This window comes from Hyperolius riggenbachi, chromosome 2 (genome assembly GCF_040937935.1).
Source record: "Hyperolius riggenbachi isolate aHypRig1 chromosome 2, aHypRig1.pri, whole genome shotgun sequence".
In the NCBI taxonomy this organism is placed as follows: Eukaryota; Metazoa; Chordata; class Amphibia; order Anura; family Hyperoliidae; genus Hyperolius; species Hyperolius riggenbachi.
In genome coordinates, this window is record NC_090647.1 from 557,111,073 (window position 1) to 557,128,483 (window position 17,411).

Consider the following 17,411-nt stretch of genomic DNA (forward strand, 5'->3'; position numbering starts at 1 on the left):
CTTACATAACAGATGTATTGCACTGTCCACGTTTTAATTTTAGTGATTTTCCTACAGTAAAAAAAGAGAAATCAGTGAAACGTGAATAAATGATTTACTTTCCGACAACTCTGGATTTGGACATAGAGATGGTATAAACTGTTTTTTGGTTGTCCTAAAAGTGTTTTAAACTACTTATAAAAGTTTATACCATGCTGTGACATTAACAACAGAAATAAGAATTAGTTTGTACATGAAAACAACTGTTTGTTTCTCTGAAACGCTGTAACTCAAGTTGTTTGTAAGTAGGGGACTGTCTGTATACGGATCAGTGAATAATAGCGCACAGCGCCTATGCATACAAATGGCGCCGCATTAAAAAGATCCGCTTATCGCTATTTATCGTTAGTACTGCATAATAATGGCGCACAGGGAAAAAAGAAGAAAAGTGGCACACACTAACGTTATTTATCAATAGTGGCACACACTAACGTTATTTATCAATAGTGGCACACACTAACGTTATTTATCAATAGTGGCACACACTAACGTTATTTATCAATAGTGGCACACACTAACGTTATTTATCAATAGTGGCACACACTAACGTTATTTATCAATAGTGGCACACACTAACGTTATTTATCAATAGTGGCACACACTAACGTTATTTATCAATAGTGGCACACACTAACGTTATTTATCAATAGTGGCACACACTAACGTTATTTATCAATAGTGGCACACAGTAACGTTTGTTATCAATAGTGCCATTCATATGCCAAACAGCAGACGTTATTGTGCACAGTAACATTATTTATCAATAGCGCCCTACATAAGCCAAACTGCAGACGTTATTTATAACTGCAAAACGGTGAATGGATTTAATGTAACACTGTCAAGGTTATGGTTAGGGAAGAAATTGAGGCAGTGGATAGCCTCGGGTGCGATCAGGCCACCCACTCTCGGCTTGGGCTGCTCCCGATTGCCACTAAAACAATGAAGAGAAAGAAAAGAGGGGCGCTCTAAGCCTTCGAGTAACAACAGTTAAGCACACTTCTAGGACAGGTCTCACCTAATTCATATCCGCCCCATCCGACTAGGAGAGCTTGGTCCCCGGCTCGGCAGAGAGGGACAAACGCTGACCGTGGCCTAGTACGCTGTGCTGGCCAAACTGGAATTAGGTGAGACCTGTCCTAGAAGTGTGCTTAACTGTTGTTACTCGAAGGCTTAGAGCGCCCCTCTTTTCTTTCTCTTCAAGGTTAGGGTTAGGCACTACTGGGGGGGTCTTAGAGTTAGGCACCATCAGGGGGGGTCTTAGGGTTAGGCACCACCAGGGGGGGTCTTAGGGTTAGGCACCACCAGGGGGGTCTTAGGGTTAGGCACCACCAGGGGGGGTCTTAGGGTTAGGCACCAACAGGGGGGTCTTAGGGTTAGGCACCACCAGGGGGGTGGTTAGGATTAGGCACCACCAGGGGGGTCTTAGGGTTAGGCACCACCAGGGGGGTCTTAGGGTTAGGCACCACCAGGGGGGTCTTAGGGTTAGGCACCACCAGGGGGGGTCTTAGGGTTAGGCACCAACAGGGGGGTCTTAGGGTTAGGCACCACCAGGGGGGGTCTTAGGGTTAGGCACCACCAGGGGGGGTCTTAGGGTTAGGCACCACCAGGGGGGGTCTTAGGGTTAGGCACCAACGGGGGGGTCTTAGGGTTAGGCACCAACAGGGGGGTCTTAGGGTTAGGCACCACCAGGGGGGGTCTTAGGGTTAGGCACCAACAGGGGGGTCTTAGGGTTAGGCACCACCAGGGGGGTGGTTAGGATTAGGCACCACCAGGGGGGTCTTAGGGTTAGGCACCACCAGGGGGGTCTTAGGGTTAGGCACCACCAGGGGGGTCTTAGGGTTAGGCACCACCAGGGGGGTCTTAGGGTTAGGCACCACCAGGGGGGTGATTAGGGTTAGGCACCACAAGGGGGGTTTAGGGGTTAGGGATAGGTACAGAGAGGGTTCTGTGTGTTAACGCTAAATAACAATAAAGCTTTAACGTTAAATAACAATAAAGCTTTAACGCTAAATAACAATAAGACTTTAACGTTAAATAACAATAAGGCTTTAACGTTAAATAGCGATAAGCGGCAAACGGATTAGCGGCAACACCGTGCGCCATAATTCACAGGCGCCATTTTCAGATGGATCCGTCTGTATATGATTCTCTGCAGGGCTGGTTCTAGGCTTTTTGCTGCCTGAAGCAAACTTGTGAGGATGAGCCCCCCCCCCCCCCCCCCCCACGATTCCTAGATAGAAACTAGCAGAATTAAGGGCCAGACTCCACATATCTGTCACTTCAGTTGTCCTTTAGGGACCTTTTACACTGAGGCGGTGGGGTGGGGTAAATTTATCGCACCCCGTTGCAGCCTAATGATGGTCTATGGGGGAGTTCACACTGCCTGCGTTGCGGTACACTGCGCCGGAAGTGCCTTATCTAACGCGCAGCCATACCTGCGTTACCACGCAGCTCCTGCAACGATCTGCGTCGGCCCAGAAGTCATGTACACTCACCTAAAGGATTATTAGGAACACCATACTAATACGGTGTTTGACCCCCTTTCGCCCTCAGCACTGCCTTAATTCTACGTGGCATTGATTCAACAAGGTGCTGAAAGCATTCTTTAGAAATGTTAGCCCATATTGATAAGATAGCATCTTGCAGTTGATGGAGATTTGTGGGATGCACATGCAGGGCAAGAAGCTCCCGTTCCATCACATCCTAAAGATGCTCTATTGGGTTGAGATCTGGTGACTGTTCAAGAAACGAATTTGAAATGATTCGAGCTTTGTGACATGGTGCATTATCCTGCTGAAAGTAGCCATCAGAGGATGGGTCCATGGTGGTCATGAAGGGATGGACACGGTCAGAAACAATGCTCAGGTAGCCCGTGGCATTTAAATGATGCCGAATTGGCACTAAGGGGCCTAAAGTGTGCTAAGAAAGCATCCCCCACACCATTACACCACCAACACCAGCCTGCATAGTGGTAACAAGGCATGATGGATCCATGTTCTCATTCTGTTTACGCCAAATTCTGACTCTATTGAGACTCGTCAGACCAGGCAACATTTTTCCAGTCTTCAACTGTCCAATTTTGGTGAGCGTGTGCAAATTGTAGCCTCTTTTTCCTATTTGTAGTGGAGATGAGTGGTACCCGGTGGGGTCTTCTGCTGTTGTAGCCCATCCGCCTCAAGGTTGTGCGTGTTGTGGCTTCACCAATGCTTTGCTGCATACCTCGGTTGTAACGAGTGGTTATTTCAGTCAACATTGCTCTTCTATCAGCTTGAATCAGTCGGCCCATTCTCCTCTGACCTCTAACACACATGCATTTAAAAAAAAAAACCTGCAGTTATCAGTGTTGTGCATGCATATTTCAGAAACACGCTTCCCCACACATCATTGATTGCCGAACAGGAAGTGAGTGTCATTTCCTGCCAGACGGGGATTACCGCGTGCTAATGCAGTAATCCCCGAAGGCCTCTTTTTGGTGGTGCGGTTACCAAACCGCACCGCCAATCTGCAGTGTGAAGCCGGCCTCAAGTTTTCTCCTAGCAGATGTTTTTACGCTTCATGAATAAAATGTCTTTTCAGCCACCAGCAAGCAAGAAAATACTCCCAAGTAATTTTGGCAGCACTTTCTCACTTACTTTTTGGTACTTTTTTAATTGCAGACAGCTTTCAAAGGTATTTTATAACAGAAGATGAAAAATGATCTCCCAGGGAGAAAGTACAAGAGAAATAGTAAATTGAATAAGGGTCAACATACAGTGGTTTGCAAAAGTATTCGGCCCCCTTGAAGTTTTCCACATTTTGGGCTCGATTCACAAAGCGGTGCTAACCCAGTTAGAGACTTTAGGCGTGATAACCATTGCACCACGCTGGTGAAAAGCCAGTTTAGGCGTGATAAGTTTAGGCGTGATAAGTTTAGATCGCGCGCAAAGTTCCGCACGCAAAGCAGCGCCATTAAACTCTATGCAAAGTGCACCAGACTTTGCTAGCGCACAACTTTTGATCAGCTGTGCACTGTGGTGCTAACCCAGTTGGTGCTATATTTATCACGCCTAAACTTATCACGCCTAAACTTATCACGCCTAAACTGAGTTTAGGCGTGATAAGGGGCTTTTCACAAGGGTGCTAACTGTTAGCACTGCTTTGTGAATCAAGCCTTTTGTCATATTACTGCCACAAACATGAATCAATTTTTAGTATCAAGCGATCTGCACAAGGATTCAAGTTAAGCACCTCTGAGGCGCTTAACTTGAATCCTTGTGCAGATCGCTTGATACTCCTCCCTGTATTGCCTGATGAAGCGGGATTGAGCCTGCGAAATGCGTTGCAATTTTTTTAGGAGTTTCTAATAAATGTGTTTGACTGTCTGAATTGCAGTCGTTGTCGTGTCTGCTTGAGGGAGGTAAGACCACCACTTCATCCTTCATTTTTGCCAATTAAGTTGGTTTTTAAGCTCATTTAATCTAATTTTATACTTTTAGCGCCTCTGTTCATTATATACATACCCATATAATGCTGGCCATACCCTGTGCAATCATCTTCCATATCTCTATGTATCGGGGCCCATTCTCACTACGGCAATTAGCGGGTGATTGCCGCTAATTGCCGAAGGCTAGTGCTATTCTAACCCTATGGCGCGCCGGATTGGACCGCACTGTGGGAGGCGTCGAGGGACGAACCAAAAAAGACATCAGAGAGGTAAGATTGTCCCCCCCCGCCCAGCCCGCTCAGTTGATTGTAATTAGCATGGTGAAATCCGGATAGCTACTATCCAGGCTTCACCACGAATTCGGTTTTGAGCATCTCTATTGGCAGGTTTTGGTGTGCCATATCAATTGTTATGGATAGAGAGCTTGGGGGGCCCAAATGTATAATGTGCACTGGTACCCATAGCTCCTTAGCTACGCCACTGGTATAAGGGCCTACCTCAACTGCCTATCCAAATTACATGTATGGCCCATGTTTGGTAATTATTTTGACACTAGGCAACCTAGATTTTAAAGAAAACCAGAGATGAACGCTTTGGCACAAAATAAACATATCCCCTGATAGATTTTAAAAAATAAATACTATACCTGATATTTTCACCGCTCTGGTGTGCCCTTTTTTTGTATTTATTTATTTATTTGCTAAATCTCCATGCAAAACATAGTTTATCAGAAAAGCATATTATTTTGTGGGCTGTGTGCAAAATGAAATCACCATTTCTAAAAAACCTCTTATGACTAACAAATATAGATAAACAAAAAACATTTCCTAGGCATCAGCAGCTCCTACCATTTCATAATAGCTCTCTGTGATGCTGCAAGTATGCAGAACAGGAAATCAGAGCCAGAAGGGGGCAGGCTTTGGCTTGAAAAGACATCAGAGAAGACAGACTCAACTATAATGATTCCTGAGCAAAGCCAGAATGAATGCTCAGTCGGGGATTTTATCAGGGCTGAGTGATAACAAGCAGGCTGAGCAGTGAAGGATGAAACAGAGAGCAGGGAAGGTGTATTCTCCAATGTTCCCACTGATATATATGGTAAATATATGAGGGTGCTTCGTCTCTGGGTCACTTTAAGGGATAAATGTATGATTGTGATCAGCTGAAGTGGGAGCTGTCAGATCATGGATGTAACTCGCCTTCTCTTCCTTCTCTTCCAGCCCGGATGCTGCCTCTCTTCCTCCCATTCCCAAATGATCATCTGCACTAAGCTGGCGACTTGGAGTGAGATTCCAGAAGAGTGACGCCGTTTCGTTACTACTGTAAGTCCGCCTCCTTCCCTCTCCTTACCCTCCCCCACACCCACCCACAATGGTAGATTTCTGATCAGGGGCTTCCACAGAGCATATTCTGGGCTGGGAGGGTCTTGGTACTGTAAGTCTGCACCCCTCCTTCCCTCTCCTCCCCACAACCACTCACAATGGTAGGTGTCTGATCAGGGGCTTCCACAGGGCATATTCTGGACTGGGAGGGTCTTGCTACTGTAAGTCTGTGCCCCTCCTTTTTCTCTCCTCCCCCTCCCCCACAACCAATCACAATGCTAGGTGTCTGATCCAGGGGCTTCCACAGAGCATATTCTGGGCTGGGAGGTCTTGCTACTGTAAGTCCGCACCCCTCCTTCCCTCTCCTCCCCCACAACCACCCACAATGGTAGGTGTCTGATCAGGGGCTTCCACAGGGCATATTCTGGGCTGGGAGGGTCTTGCTACTGTAAGTCTGCGCCCCTCCTTCCCTCTCCTCCCCCTCCCCCACAACCAATCACAATGCTAGATGTCTGATCAGGGGCTTCCACAGAGCATATTCTGGGCTGGGAGGTCTTGCTACTGTAACTCCGCACCCCTCCTTCCCTCTCTTCCCCACAACCACTCACAATGCTAGATGTCTGATCAGGGGCTTCCACAGAGCATATTCTGGGCTGGGAGGTCTTGCTACTGTAAGTCTGTGCCCCTCCTTTTTCTCTCCTCCCCCTCCCCCACAACCAATCACAATGCTAGGTGTCTGATCAGGGGCTTCCACAGAGCATATTCTGGGCTGGGAGGTCTTGCTACTGTAAGTCCGCACCCCTCCTTCCCTCTCCTCCCCACAACCACTCACAATGCTAGATGTCTGATCAGGAGCTTCCACAGAGCATATTCTGGGCTGGGAGGTCTTGCTACTGTAAGTCTGCGCCCCTCCTTCCCTCTCCTCCCCCTCCCCCACAACCACTCACAATGCTAGATGTCTGATCAGGGGCTTCCACAGAGCATATTCTGGACTAGGAGGTCTTGCTACTGTAAGTCTGCGACCCTCCTTCCCTCTCCTCCCCCTCCCCCACAACCAATCACAATGCTAGGTGTCTGATCAGGGGCTTCCACAGGGCATATTCTGGGCTGGGAGGGTCTTGCTACTGTAATTGTTGCCAAGGAAGAATATTTTGTTTCATCCAGGCCACCGTACATGAGGCGCGAGGCAGATAAATAATTTAGAACCGGGTAAGATTGTTTTTGTTTTTATTCCATAGGATTTTATTTTTTGCCATGTCCTATATGTTTGGGGGGTTTTCGGTCTGAGTGTCACAAGCCAAAGACTGAGGAGGCTTTTTAGATACTTGTACTTATTTAAAGAGGAACTTTAGTAACAAATAACGTATAGTAATTCATAAAATTGCTTACTTTTTTTTTTTTTTACAATATCCATTTTTTCATTATTTAGTCAGTGTTTGATTATTGTAAAATCTTTCCTCTCCCTGATTTACATTCTGAAATGTATCAAATCCGGCGACATCTTTAGTCCTGTTAGGTGCAGCACTTCAGAATGTTTGGTTACTGAGCATTCCAAAGCCAGTACAAATAATGCCTGGTTTCCCAGAATGCTCTGGGAGGAGAATTCCACAAAGCTAAACAGCCTAGGCTAAGCATCGCTGGGAAGGCGGGGTTACATACCAATATACAGCAATATATAGGAAGTGTTTCCAGTGCTGAAACCAGGATAAATAATGTAAAAGGGGATATTCCAAATAGTTTGCTGTATTCTACTATATGTCACTGCAGTGAACACAGCAATTCCAGTGCTGGAGATTTGGGTGCAGCCGGCGCCACCATAGGCTGTAATAGGTATTACAGCTATAGCAGCACACAGTGAGTAACTTCGGTGCTGTCAGAAGACGGAGCTGAAGTTACATAAAAAACACAATAATTCGGCCTCCAGCAATTCCTGGAAGCCGAATTATTTCATTCCCCCACTATCCATGGCGGCCTGGAGGCGGAATAGTAATTAACACGGCCGGGACTTGTGCAGAAGCAGGATCAGCCATATACCGGCTGTGTCCTGCGCCCAAGTCTCCAGCGCCGATACCTCTCATACGCCACTGCAGGGCCTCTTTAAATTGACATTCAAGCATTGATAAGATGGCATAGCAATAAGGGATGCAGAGGGTTTGACTGCAGCTGGACCCGAGGGCCCACTGAGGGCCCACCACTATCCACTGGATAAGTTCAGTAATAATTATCACCTATGTTCTCTTCCAATTATATTAATCATTAGCAGTCTACACCCCCCACCACCCGCCCACCCCACAGCCCCCAGGCTGTGATGGGCACCAAAGGGCAGGCAAGGGGTGTAAGCATTGGGGGGCCCTATGAATTGTAGTTATGCCACTGGCCAGGCTATTAGGAGAGTCGTAGGAAAGCGGGTATGTTTGTCTCCATACAGAAGTACGGCAGAGGGAGATATTACATGGAACAATCTCCCTCACTCTCCTCGCATTGTTCATACACAAAAATGTCAAGTCCTTGAAAAATAAGGACACCCCTCCCCCCGCCGCCGTATGCGATAAACATCACTTACATTCAGAACAATCATTAATGTATGGGCTAATTAGTTTCTTCCTAGTATAGCCTTATCTCCGCTCAGTCTGCTCTCAGGACTATATCTAAATTAGTTCCACAGCGCTCAGTCTTTTATCTGTGTCCTGAATAGACGCGCTACGCCTGAGACGACTCCGCTGTTCAGCCTCTACCTGGGTCACAGCTTTCCTCCCCCTTCACAAGCATTAAGTGGTTCTCCAGGCAGAAATACAAAGACAGTCCCTATTCTGCAGCTATCCAGATGACAAATGAAATATGTGCCAAGCTGTCTCACTATTACCAGAAAATCACCCCAATACACCTCCGCCAGCGACGCATAAATTCAACTAGTGCTACCCGGAGGAAGTGCCGCTTTTCTTTGTCTCCTCCTCTTCCTCAGTTGTGACAGACAATCTGTCGGAGAAGGATGGATTGGGCGTGGTGGGGTAGAGGTTCCTGGGCGGAGCTCAGATTTCTTTCTGAATTGTTCAGAAAGGGCCAGAGACCGGCATCTTCATTTCCAGTGAGGCAGTAGGCAAGTTTGTAGGAAATTGATGGCCACATAGATTGATAAACCAGTAACCATGCTTCAAATTAGGGGGAACTCCATGCAGAAACTATAATCATTTAGCAGGTAGTACTCTTGTATATAAAGTATACATGTAAGACAACAGCAAAAAGTTCCCATTTCCAGTCAATGACACATATTAGCTTATAGGGTGAAGCTTCACTCCTGGTCTATTTGCATGTTCACACCCCTTACATCAGTGCTCCAAAATGTGAGCCTGCAGCATGAGTCAATTGCTTTAGATTTTTAGATTGGATAGGCAGGAAAAACAGGGGAAAGCTGTCTGTAAAGGTGCGTACACACGTTGGATTTTTCCAAACGACCAGTCGTTTGGACGTCTGAACGACCGGTCGTTTGGACATCAAATCGGGCGTGTGTACAAACGCTCGTTCAGCTGATAACGCTGGTTTTGACGGATTCATTTGGCAGATCGGTCAAATCCAGTCTTATCAGCTGAACGACTGTTTGTACACACACCCGATTTGACGTCCAAGTGACCGGTCATTTGGAAAAAACGACTTAACTGTTGTGCTGATGAATAGAGCGTAAATGGGATGCTAATATTTTTGCCTTGCAAATTGTATGTAACATTTCCATACAACCCATCAAATACACCTTCTGATGATTTTGACTGACCCAATGTCGCGCTACATATAGTTTACATGTAATTTGCATACAAGCCAGGATTATTAGCGTCTAGCTGACAATCTCTACTGCTGGATTGGAAACATTAACACATGTATACTTTATGTTATATAATGGAGTACTCTCTGCTGAAGGATTGTAATGTTTTGCCTGGAGATATAACATTTATGTTTATTTACATGGCTGCTGGAAAAGGGAGGGAAATATTTAACTGAAGTAGAGTAACATTTTACATTCTCATTAGTGAGCTTATGAACATGTGACCACAGGATGCCTTCTTTCTTGTGGAGCTGAAATAAAAAATATGGATATATTGCGTTATTGATACTTTTAAAGAGGCCCTGTAGTGACATATAGTAGAGTGAAGTAAAGAGGCCCTGTAGTGGCATATAGTAGAATGCAGTAAAGAGGCCCTGTAGTGGCATATAGTAGAGTAAAGTAAAGAGGCCCTGTAGTGACATATAGTAGAATGCAGTAAAGAGGCCCTGTTGTGACATATAGTAGAATGCAGTAAAGAGGCCCTGTAGTGACATATAGTAGAATGCAGTAAAGAGGCCCTGTAGTGACATATAGTAGAATGCAGTAAAGAGGCCCTGTAGTGACATATAGTAGAATGCAGTAAAGAGGTCCTGTAGTGACATATGGGTATCATTCATAAACAGGCTGTCGGTAGTGCGGGAAAACACCGTTCTTCTCCGCAACCGGTAATTAAGACTTCTGGGTGGGCATTCATAAATAAGTCTGCATGTTGCGGAAGAAGTGCGGAGGTTTTCTGGAGGAAGCTGGCGGCAGCGTGGCGGAAGACATGCGGAAACTTAAAAGCTGCCCGATTCCCTCCCTGCGCTGCTCTGTCTGATGCTGCTTGGGAGGTCCCTCCCATTCATTTATATGTATTCCGCCCGCCTATCGCTACTGTCGAGCAAGCGGTATTTTCCTTCCGGATACCGCTTGCTCTAATCTTTATGAATGGATGTGTTTGTTACTTTTTCTAGATTAATCTAGAAAAACTCCGCACAAGGCGGAAATGTATCGCTCTGTCACCTTTTCATGCGGAAAGAGCCTTTATGAATGGGGCTTATGCTGAGTGGTCGGGAAAGTCACCGGTGTTAAGCATTTCCGCATGCGGAAATGCTTTATGAATGATACCCATAGCAGAATGCAGTAAAGAGGCCCTGTAGTGACATATAGCAGAATGCAGTAAAGAGGCCCTGTAGTGACATATAGCAGAATGCAGTAAAGAGGCCCTGTAGTGACATATAGCAAAATGCAGTAAAGAGGCCCTGTAGTGACATATAGTAGAATGCAGTAAAGAGGCCCTGTAGTGACATATAGCAGAATGCAGTAAAGAGGCCCTGTAGTGACATATAGCAGAATGCAGTAAAGAGGCCCTGTAGTGACATATAGCAGAATGCAGTAAAGAGGCCCTGTAGTGACATATAGCAAAATGCAGTAAAGAGGCCCTGTAGTGACATATAGTAGAATGCAGTAAAGAGGCCCTGTAGTGACATATAGCAGAATGCAGTAAAGAGGCCCTGTAGTGACATATAGCAGAATGCAGTAAAGAGGCCCTGTAGTGACATATAGCAGAATGCAGTAAAGAGGCCCTGTAGTGGCATATGGCAAAATGCAGTAAAGAGGCCCTGTAGTGACATATAGTAGAATGCAGTAAAGAGGCCCTGTAGTGACATATAGTAGAATGCAGTAAAGAGGCCCTGTAGTGACATATAGCAGAATGCAGTAAAGAGGCCCTGTAGTGACATATAGTAGAATGCAGTAATTATTCGGGATAACCACTTTTAGGGTAATTTTCCTGGTCTCAGCCTCAAAAACACTTGTGGGGAGGCGTAACTAGGGGGGAGCTGTCAGAATGTAAATCAGGGAGAGGAAAGATTTTACAAATGGGCAAACACTGAATAAATAATCTATAAATGAATCTTGTATAGATTAAAAACATAAGCGATTTTATTCATTAAACTATTTCCACTACTCTCTAAAGAGACACTGAAGCGAGAAAAAAATATATGATAGAATGATTGGTATGTGTAGTACTGCTAAGAAATAAAACATTAGGAGCAGAGACATACCGTAAGTCTAATATTGTTTCCAGTACAGTAAGAGTTAAGATACTCCAGTTGTTATCTATGCAAAAGAGCCAAAGAGCTCCACGACTTTCAAAGTCGCAGAGAGCTCTGTCTTCTGAAGCTTATTATGTCAACTGTCAGTCACTGTATTGTTTTTTTTTCTCTGCAGAGGACAGTTCAATAGTTCACTGGCCTGCTCTGTAAAATCATTTAGAATGCTGAGTAGTGTGTAAACTGCAAATATTAGAGAATGATGCAGTGTTATAAAAAAAAAACTATATAGCTGAAAATAAAAATATGAGAATATTTTCTTTGCTACTAATGTTCTAGTAATTATCCGTACTACACAACCAATTCATTATATCACAATTTTTTTTTCGCTTCAGTGTCTCTTTAAGCACATTAATGTATACACAATTATTAATGCACACAAACACATTAAGTGATTGGCTCTCATCCTTACATCACCCCGTATTAGGATAGTGCGAGGTAACGCCACGCAGCAGAGTTCCCCCTTAAGTCTCCATGCGGTGGCTCCACGCTCTTCTCCTGGAATACTATCAGTGGGGATTCCCAGTCGCTGTATTATTTTGTGTATTATTCCCATTGTTCCCTCCCCAGCCCCAGCCGCTGGGTAATCACTATGCAGCAATGACTGGAAGCCAGTGACACTAAGCAGCGACCCATCTGAATGTGTTTGATTTGATTACGGAGCTCTAGCACAGCCGCTCCGCTGCCTTTTCCCCGCACGGCGTGCTACCAGAATAAAAGATTCTATTTGAATGACAAATATCTCCGTAATAAGAGAGGCCAAGGCTGCTGTAAAACAAAGGATGGCAGACCGCGCTGCGGGTAATACGGATATATTATTTGGTGTAAGTCGGTCTGAGGGGTATCCCCCGCGTACCAGACGGTCTTCAGGGACACATTTGCCGCCGACCTCTCAGGAGCTGAATTAGGCAAATGAATTTTGGTGCGGATGATGATCAGGTGAGTGGAATTCAGCCAGCTTATCAGGTACGTCCAATCTGACCGTGAAATTGGGATAGATTGGATTGTAAACTTACAAAGAGGTAGTTTTACATCTTAAGCCCACGTACATACAACTAAAGTCTGCTGTCATTAGCAATGGCTGATTACTCCCCGTCCGCTGTACAACCAAGCAGAGTGTTCTGTTCTAAGAAGAGGGGGATGGTCTGACTGGATCGCGCTGTCACCATGTCACACCTAGTAATCATAGCTAGGGACACCCCTCAATGTAAGGAAAGTGTCCATACCCCTTTCGTACGCAAGTATAGTTTTGCCACAACTACCTGCGGTGGCTACATATTTCACATCTTATCCACTCTCACCGTGAGGAATCCAGGTATAAATAGGCGGTAAAATATCCTTTCCTCCATACACAGTTCATGTCCATACTGGCCTTCGATGTATTTATACACCGTGTACATTCAATATATTTGAATGTTAAAATGGGTGCCAAGTGGTGCAAATAGGAAGAATATTATTCATTTTATATTACCGCTATTTTGCTGTCAGTTTGCTTAGCCATTTAACCTTCCTGGACGTAAAAGTTACATCCAGGAGGCCATGTGCGCTCCCGCGGCCGATCGCACGCGTGCTCCCGGCGCAGAAAAAGCGACAGCTTCTCTCAGAAGCTTCGCTTTTTCTGCTTCCTACATCCCTCTAAGCGTACATGTTATGCTTAGAGTGACGTCACGTAAACAAACTCATGGCTGCCATCTTGTGGCCAAAAAGTAAAACTACACCTAAATGTAAAAAAATATAAAAATACACATAAATTTACATTTAAAAATTACAATTTACATCCCACCCTCCCAAAAATACCCACATAAAATGTTTAATAAAAAAAAACAAAAAGCATTACAATAAAAAGAAAAAAAAAACACGTAAATATTTACCTTAGAGTCTAAACTTTTTAAATATCAATGTAAAGATGAAATATTTCTATTTTTTTTTTAATTATAAGCTTGTAAATAGTGATGGATGCTAAACGGAAAAAATGCACTTTTATTTCCAAATAAAATATTGTTGCCATACATTGTGATAGGGACATAATTTAAACGGGGAAATAACTGGGACAAATGGGCAAATACAATACATCGGTTTTAATCATGGAGGAATGTATTATTTTAAAACTATAATGGCCGAAAACTAAGAAATAATGATTTTTTTTCCGTTTTTTTCTTATTCTTCCTGTTAAAATGCATTTACAGTAAAGTGGCTCTTAGCAAAATGTACCCTTCAAAGAAAACCTAATTGGTGGCGGAAAAAACAAGATATAGATCAGTTCATTGTGATAAGTAGTGATAAAGTTATAGGCTAATGAATGGGAGGTGAACATTGCTCGGCTGCATAAAGTGAAAACGACTGAATGCGAAGTGGTTAAAGGGCAACTGAAGCAAGATATGGAGGCTTCCATATTTATTTCCTTTTAAGCAATACCAGTTACCTGGCTATCCTGCTAATCCTCTACCCCTAATACATTTAGCCATAGACCCTGAACAAGCATGCAGCAGATCAAGTGTTTCTGAAATTGTCAGTTCTGAAAGATTAGCTTCATGCTTGTTTCTGGCATTATTCAGACACTACTGCGCCCTAATAAACCAGCGGGACTGCCAGGCAACTGGTATTGTATAAAAGGAAATAAATATGGCAGCCTCCATATATTTCTCAGTTCAGTTGTCCTTTAACACCTAGATCCTCCAATTCTTAACTCAAACCCCCTACCTAAAAGCCTTACACTTAGGCCCGGTTCACATTAGCGGTGGCCGTCCGGAATCGCCGTGCCGGAGCCGGACCGCTTGCAGAACGGACTCCGGCATCCGTTCCAACATGCGCTATTTTTTGGTCCGGCTCCTCCGGCAGCCGTATCCGGGGCGGAGCCGGACTGCACCATCCGGCCAATACAAAGCTATGAGAACCGAAGAGCGCACAACACACTGGCTAAAAATCCGGATGTTCTACCCCACTGCCTATGCGTATTGAAGCGGCGATTTTGGATGGGGACACATGGGCAAGCATTTTGGAGTGGAGCAGCAGTGATTTTAAACGTGCTGGAGATGTTGGCAGTATGTCGGAGGTGGAGGTGAGTGCTAAACAGCGGAGGGCCTGATTCCACAGGTCCACCTTCTGCTGACCTCCCAGACCCCAACATTTTTATTCCTTTTCTACTATCTTTTGCCAAACGGATCCGGATCGCATCCTGATGAACACCTGATGCAAACTGACCGGATCCGGATCGTTTGGCAGAGAACCGCAAGTGTGAACCGGGCCTAACTCTCCCTACCATAGCCATCCCCTTCCTAATTGGCTAACCCTAACTCCCTATTAACTCTGGACTTCTCCCACCCTAACACTACTACTAACCTATTACCGATATCCAAAACTCTGCTATATAATAACCGTATGTATTGGCCAAGCCCAGCAGCCCAGTCACATATCTGGAACCCGCTATATATTAGTGAGTTGCAGTGCCGATATCTTTAGCTTCACTACGTAATGGCCAAGCCCTGGCAACACAGCTGCATATGGCGTTTGGAGTGGGCGCCCAAATGATAGAGGCCCTGTAGTGTCACATGGCAAAATGCAGCTAATTATTTAGGATACCCACTTTTATTGGTAATTTTCCTGGTTTCAGCATCAGAAGCACTGCCTATAGATATATTACAGCAGGGGTCCCCAAATGTTTTGGGTCGAGGGCCGGGTCAGCATACTACAGACTACTGGGGGTCCGGAGTATACATAAGATGGCGTAGAAGTCTTGGCGGGCCAGACAGTGAAGCATACCCAGGTGACAACCTGCAGCCCAATTGGACAGCAGTGTCACCTGATGTGGAATATGATTGGAAACCAGCAAATTACTGCTTTCTGGCTTCCATGTGGATGGGTGGTGCCAGCACTGCTATTCCATATGCGGACCGCCAATATTTAAAAAGAGGTAGCTGACCGCATCTATAAGTGATACAACTTGTTTGTGGGGGGCCGGTAAAAAGCCTCAGGGGGCCACATTCGGCCCGCGGGCCTTAGTTTGAGGACCACTGTATTACAGTATATTGGTATGTAGGCCCACCCTCTCAGTGATGCTTAGCCTAGGCTATTTAGCTATGTGGAATACCCCTCCCTGAGCATCCAGGGAGACCAGGCATTTTACTGGCACATCCCACAGAGATCAGCTGACAGGAATCGCCACCTGTGACAAAATTTCAAATGTAAAAGATTTTACAATGGGTAAATTCTGACTAAATAATCTATAAATTAAAGGACCACTATAGCAAAAAAATTTAAAATACTGTAAACACATACAAATACGAAGTAAGTTTCTTCCCGGAAAAATGAAAATGAGCCATAAATTACTTTTCTCCTTTGTTGCTGTCACTTACAGTAGGTAGTAGAAATCTGACAGAACCAACAGGTTTTTGTCTAGTCCATCTCTTCATGGGGGATTCTCAGCATGGCCTTTATTACTTATAAAGACACTCCTTGAATGAATTTCTATTAAGATGGTGGCCAGCCTTCCTGCTCACTGCACACTTTTTTAGCAGTTGGACGGAGCAACTACCATTCACTAAGTGATTTTAAAAATAAAGAAAACCCTACGAACCCCCTATAAGAAGATGGGCTAGTCCAAAACCTGTCGGTAATGTCAGATTTCTACTACCTACTGTAAGTGACAGCAACATAGGAGAAAAGTAATTTATGGCTCATTTTACTCTGGAAGAAATGTACTTCTTATTTGTATATGTTTACATGTATTTTAAATTTTACAATTTTCGCGATAGTGGTCCTTTAAAGATAGATTGAGGTTCTCAGAGCTGTGATAGGCAGCAAAGGGGGGAATTTTAGGCACATCGACCTGTCTAATTAGTTCTTATCATTAACCGTGAATAGACTGCAGGAGCTCTGCCAAGGCAGCTCTCCATAGAGTAAACACTGACGCTCATCCGTTCAGTGTCTTCCGCAAAAGTGAAACTAAGTAAAACTTTTTTTCCCTTAAAGGTTATCATGCTGTGGATTATCTTTTAGGGCAGAGAGGAAGTTCTGAGTTCAGGCAACACTGGCCTGCAAGCATGTTACAAACCTCTTGGTGGGCGCTGCTTAATCTACACTGCTGCAGGAGTTTAAAACAGTCTCAGGGCTGGAACCCACTAGAGTGATTTTTTGAGCGTTTAGGGAGCGATTCAAAACGCTAACGATTTCCCTAAACGCTCAGCTAATGTTAATGGATGGGCCAAATTCCACTGGAGCGATTGTGATTAGCAAAATCACTATCGCAGGACACACAGCATTTTGGTGGCGTTTGCGTTAGCGTTTCTGTAATGTAAAGTATATAAACGTTGGCGTAATCACTCACGAATCGCTACACATAGCGATTTGAGTGCGATTTTAAATTAATGAAAACTGCAAATAAAATCATGATACATTGAAAGGACCAATCAGAATTAAAATCGCAAATCGCTGCACAATCGCTGGCAAAAAGCTTACACTTTTTAAAATCGCTCCCCAAAATCGCTGGAAAACGCTCAAGAAATCATTCAAAATGCTAGCGATCGCGATAGCGCTTTGTAGTGGGTTCCAGGCCTCAAAGTTTAGTAAGTTTTACCTATAGGGATGGCGAATATAATCCCTAGTGCACCTACCGCAGCTGATTACAGCGCAGGGGTGTTACATCGTAATTGCTGATAAACGCGAACACCAGCACACGACAAACGAAGCAGGGTCAGTGTGTGTGTATGTGTAAAATTGTGCTG

The 17,411-nt window shown here is 44.6% G+C and overlaps 1 protein-coding gene across 10 annotated transcripts in view; it reads left to right on the forward strand.

The window, feature by feature from the left end:
* Positions 1–17,411, forward strand: part of ZBTB20 (zinc finger and BTB domain containing 20) — a 1,072,531-nt gene that overhangs the window by 1,018,769 nt on the left and 36,351 nt on the right. For all 10 annotated transcript variants that reach the window (XM_068270868.1, XM_068270867.1, XM_068270865.1 and 7 more), the window contains one exon: positions 5,683–5,784. The gene's annotated coding sequence lies outside the window, so the exon portion shown is untranslated. The remainder of the gene's footprint in view (positions 1–5,682; positions 5,785–17,411) is intronic.